Genomic DNA, 4,847 nt, shown 5'->3' on the forward strand with positions numbered 1-4,847 from the left:
CTGCCGTGTCTCCAAACAGCCGTTTATTACCACATGTGGGGTATTGTTTTACTCAGGAGAAATTGCTTTACAAATTTTGCAGTGCTTTTTCTCCTTCAGTCCTTGTGGAAATGAGAAAAAATTAGCTAAACCTACATTTTCTTTGAAAAATTTTAGATTTTTATTTTCAGGGCCTACTTCCAATAATTTCTGCAAAAAACCTGTTAGGTCAAAACGCTCACTATACCCCTAGATAATTTCCTCAATGGGTGTATTTTCCAAAATGGGGTCACTTGTGTGGGGTTTTCATTGTTTTGTCCCCTCAGGGGCTTTGTAAATGTGACATGGCCTCCGCAAACCATTCCTGCTAAATGTGAACTCCAAAAGCCAAATGGCGCTCCTTCCCTTCTAAGCACTGTCGTGTGTCCAAACAGCCGTTTATTACCACATGTGGGGTATTGTTTTACCCCGGAGAAATAGCTTTACAAATTTTGTGGTGCTTTTTCCCCTTCAGTCCTTGTGGAAATGAGAAAAAAAAAATGCTAAACCTACATTTTCTTTGAAAAAATGTAGATATTAATTTTAACTTCCAATAATTTCTGTAAAAAACTTGTGCGGTCAAAATGCTCACTACACCTCTAGATCATTTCCTTGAGGTGTGTAGTTTCCCAAATGGGGTCACTTTTGGGGGGATGTCCACTGTTTTGGCACCGCAAGAGCCCTTCAAACCTGACATGGTGCCTAAAATATATTGTAATGAAAATAAGGCCCCAAAATCCACTATCTGCTCCTTTGCTTCTGAGGCCGGTGCTTCAGTCTAGTAGCACGCTAGGGTCACATGTGGGATATTTCCTAAAACTGCAGAACCTGGGCAATTAATATTGAGTTGCATTTCTCTGGTAAAACTTTATGTGTTATCAAGAAAATTGGATTAAAAATTAATTTCTGCAAAAAAATATGAAATTTGTCAATTTCACCTCTACCATGCTTTAATTCCTGTGAAAAGTCTAAAGGGTTAAGACATTTTCTAAATGCTGTTTTGAATACTTTGAGGGTGAAGTTTTTAAAATGCGGTGACTTTTTGGGGGTTTCTAATATATAAGGCCCTCAAAGCCACTTCACAGCTGAACTGACCCCTGTAAAAATGGCCTTTTGAAATTTTCTTGAAAATGCGAGAAATTGCTGCTAAAGTTCAAAGCCTTGTAACGTCCTAGAAAAATAAAAGGATGTTCAAAAAACGATGCCAATCTAATGTAGACATATGGGGGATGTTAATTAGCAACAATTTTGTGTGTTATAACTGCCTGTCTTAGAAGCAGATACATTTAAGTTGAGAAAAATGCTAATTTTTGCAATTTTTTGCAACATTTTGGTGTTTTTCACAATTAAATACTGAGCATATCGAGCAAATTTTGCCAGTAACTTAAAGTCCAATGTGTCACGAGAAAACAATCTCAGAATCGCTTGGATAGGTAAAAGCATTCCGACGTTATTACCACATAAAGTGAAACATGTCAGATTTGAAAAATGAGGCTCTGTCAGGAAGGTCAAAAGTGGCTAAAGAGGGAAGGGGTAAATCTTATAAGTAACTTTACATGTTTATGTCATGTTTTCACTAGTTTACTTGTATGTATGATGTCTGAATAGCAGCATCTGCAGTATGCACTGTCTATTTGTTTTTCAGGTACATAACTGTCCAGAATTGTAGGACACCTCCAGTGCAGGGTATAGTGGGCGCAACACACGGGACCAAGGCTGGACCTATGTGTGTTGAGGTCTCTACCCAGACTGGGATGGGATGCTGGAAAGAGAACAGTGTGTGATTGGTAAGTTTTTCTTTTTTTTGGTTGCATAGTGTTTTAAATACTGTAAACACATTTAGGCATTTTACTTAAATGCAAGATTGTGTACAGTGTAACAAAAACACATTCATGTACCTTAACGTTCATTTTGATCATATGAATGCTTCAATGTGTATTGAAATGTTTGGCCTTTAAAGGTTACCTATATGTTAGAGCAACTTCTTTCATGTCACTATGAAATGTCAGAAGTTGCTCTAACGTTTATTAAAACTTTAAGCCATATACACTGTCTAGGCTACAAATGACCCAATGATGTTTGTGGATTGATTGCCTATCCTCAGGATACGGCATTATAAGTGATTGTTCGGGATACACCTCACATCATCCCCTGTGTCTTCATTTTATATTATTTCAAACATTTGCAGGAAATGACGTGCGGAACCGGTGGCGTACAGTACGCAATAGATTCAGGAAGCAACTGGCGAAACAAACGAAAAGTGGCTCCTCTCCATCTCGGCATGCCACAATTGCTCACATTGAGCAGCTGGCTTTCCTTAGTCCTAGTAGGGAGCTACGATCCTAAGTCTATATTTTCAGACACAGATAGACGCACAAACATATATAGTTCTGACATTTTTGAAATTTAAAAACGGAGACCTACACACAGGGCTGGCGTCAGCACCCGGTGAACCCGGTGAATTTTCTGGGGCCCACTACTCGTCGGGTGGCGCACTTGGCTGCCGGATGATGAAGCTGCCGTCATGGCTCCTCCAGGAGTGATTTTACCAGCCATAGCGTTGGCGACGCTCTGGCCAAGGAATACGCTTGTAGAGGCAGCACCTGACATCACTGACCATATATGGGCAGTGATGTCAGTGGCTCCTCCTAGAGAGGAATCCCCATCCCAAAGCATCAGCATCGATCGGCCAGTGCGTTCCACTCCTAGAGGGAGCCTGAATGGCAGGAAGAGGGGCTGTGTGGCCCTAGCTGGGAGGGGTGCTGTCTGGCACTACCTACAGGGGCCACTGTGGCACTATTTACAGGAGTACAAAATATATGGGTACACAAACTGGGGGCATTACTTCTATATGGGGTAAAAAATTGCCCTTTTCAGCAGTTTAACTTCTGCCGTGAGTTTACCCGCAAAGGGGCCCACTAAGTCTGTGGCGCACAAGGGCCCACATGAACTTTGAGCTGGTTCTGCCTACACATTACAACTACATGAGCTTACATGACATCACATTCGAAAAACATAGCCTACAATATGGAGTTACACATGTGTCTAAACGCGACTGCGTGGCGAGTTGCTGGATGTGAAACACCTGTGTTAAATGGGACTGAATGAAATACCTGATTACAATCATTAAGAGTTATCTTTCAAACCTTTTGCCATTAAACTGTATATGTTTCATTGGATATCTTCTTGGTCACCAAGAAAATGTAAGTTATTGTTATATATTATGAGATATGACTCTGATCTTGTTATGTAACTCAAACTGTTCTGGAAGGGAATTAGTCTGCATTTTTGAGTCTAAAGATTGCTATCAGATAGTGTTTTTGGGTTTAATGAGAAAGACCACTGTTTTTTATATTTTATCCTGACGAAGTGTAAAATAAACTAGTAAAATTTTCCAATGTCAATGTTTTTATTTTTGGAATGTAGATCTCAGAGCAATGTGCCACCTCGTCATCAGCAAGTGACTGGCCTTGGCCAGATGCTGGAGCACACGGAGGGACAATCTTCCAAGAATGTTGGCCCACAAGTTGAGCCAGAATACATGGGCGAAGAATTTCAGCCTCAAGAGTCTGGACAGGCCACAGCAACTGTGCAAGGCACCTCTTCAGCCACCCAGGCAGTACTTCCCCATCCACAGCAACGTCAGGCGGACCAAAAAAGGGCGAACACCACAGACACAGGCAACACTGTCGAGTCCCAGGCCTTGACTATGATAAGGAGGGTAGAGGCCGAGGATGACCTGCATAATTTTGGATACTCTGTGGCTAGTCGCTGCCGACGTCTGCCTCAGAGTAGGCAGGCTGCCTTCATGACTTGTGTTTTGCCCTTTCTGACATTTTTGAAGCCCCCGAGCCCCTAATAGATGTGGCAGATTTTATTTTCCACATGCGCACACTTACTGGGCATAGGGCTGACCCTTCTACTGCTGTGCCCCATTTGCCATAGGCGCCACCTGCCCACTCTGGCCACTCAGTTCACCAAGAGCCACAGGTGCCACCTGCCCACTCTGGCCACTCAGTTCACCAAGAGCCACAGGCACCACCTGCCTCCTTTTTCTACCTGGTCTGCTCCTCCTACTTCTTCCTCATACCGTTCTTTCCCAAATCCCCCATCTACATATTCTTCTTCTTATCCCGCTGGCTCTTACTCTTCCAACATTCCTCCTCTTCATATCCATCCTCCCACCTCTTCCTCTTCCAACGTTCCTAACACTACCTCCTCCTCTGTCCCCTCTTCATGCCCCCAATTTTCCCCTCCTAGATATCATAACTTTCACTAGTTTTGCTGTTTTTGTTTGACCGCGCACTTTTTGTTTTTTCCCTTTCTCCTGGTCCTTCTGGAGGGTGTGGTTTCTTGGTTCCTAAGTGATATTGTTCATTATCACTGATTTGGAGTGTATTTGTACGAGGGCCTGTTTTGTCTGTGAGCAATATGTTCTTGTTTTTTGACGGAAAACATCCAAGTCTTAAAAATTATTTTTGAATTACTGACTCTTAATTTTGTCTTTTGCATTTATAACATCTTAGATAAGAGGTTGTTTTGCCCCAGACTTTGATGGCATATCTCCAGGATAAGGCATAAAAGTCAGATATGCATGGCAACTCCGGAAACCACACCTATCTGCAAAACCCCGTTCCGAAACTTGAGGTAGCCTCTCAACACTGCATCTAGGTGGACACTAGGTGCACCCCTGGACCGGAAGTTTAAACCTGCAAAGCTATGTGATGTACTGTTTTTCAGAAAGTTCAAACCAAGGGAATCGAATGGTAAATATTGAGTCTTCAGCTCTGCCTGCTTTTCACGTTTTGTCGACAAAATGTTGAATGTGA

The 4,847-nt window shown here is 42.3% G+C and overlaps 1 long non-coding RNA gene across 1 annotated transcript; it reads left to right on the forward strand.

Annotated features, from left to right (window-relative positions):
- The first annotated feature begins 1,674 nt into the window (after positions 1 to 1,674).
- On the forward strand, positions 1,675 to 4,501 carry LOC142741363 (uncharacterized). The gene is made up of 2 exons (XR_012881110.1): positions 1,675 to 1,805; positions 3,445 to 4,501. It is a non-coding gene; the product is annotated as an uncharacterized LOC142741363 (long non-coding RNA).
- The last annotated feature ends 346 nt before the right edge of the window (positions 4,502 to 4,847 follow it).

This window comes from Rhinoderma darwinii, chromosome 2 (assembly GCF_050947455.1).
Source record: "Rhinoderma darwinii isolate aRhiDar2 chromosome 2, aRhiDar2.hap1, whole genome shotgun sequence".
Classification (NCBI taxonomy): domain Eukaryota; kingdom Metazoa; phylum Chordata; class Amphibia; order Anura; family Rhinodermatidae; genus Rhinoderma; species Rhinoderma darwinii.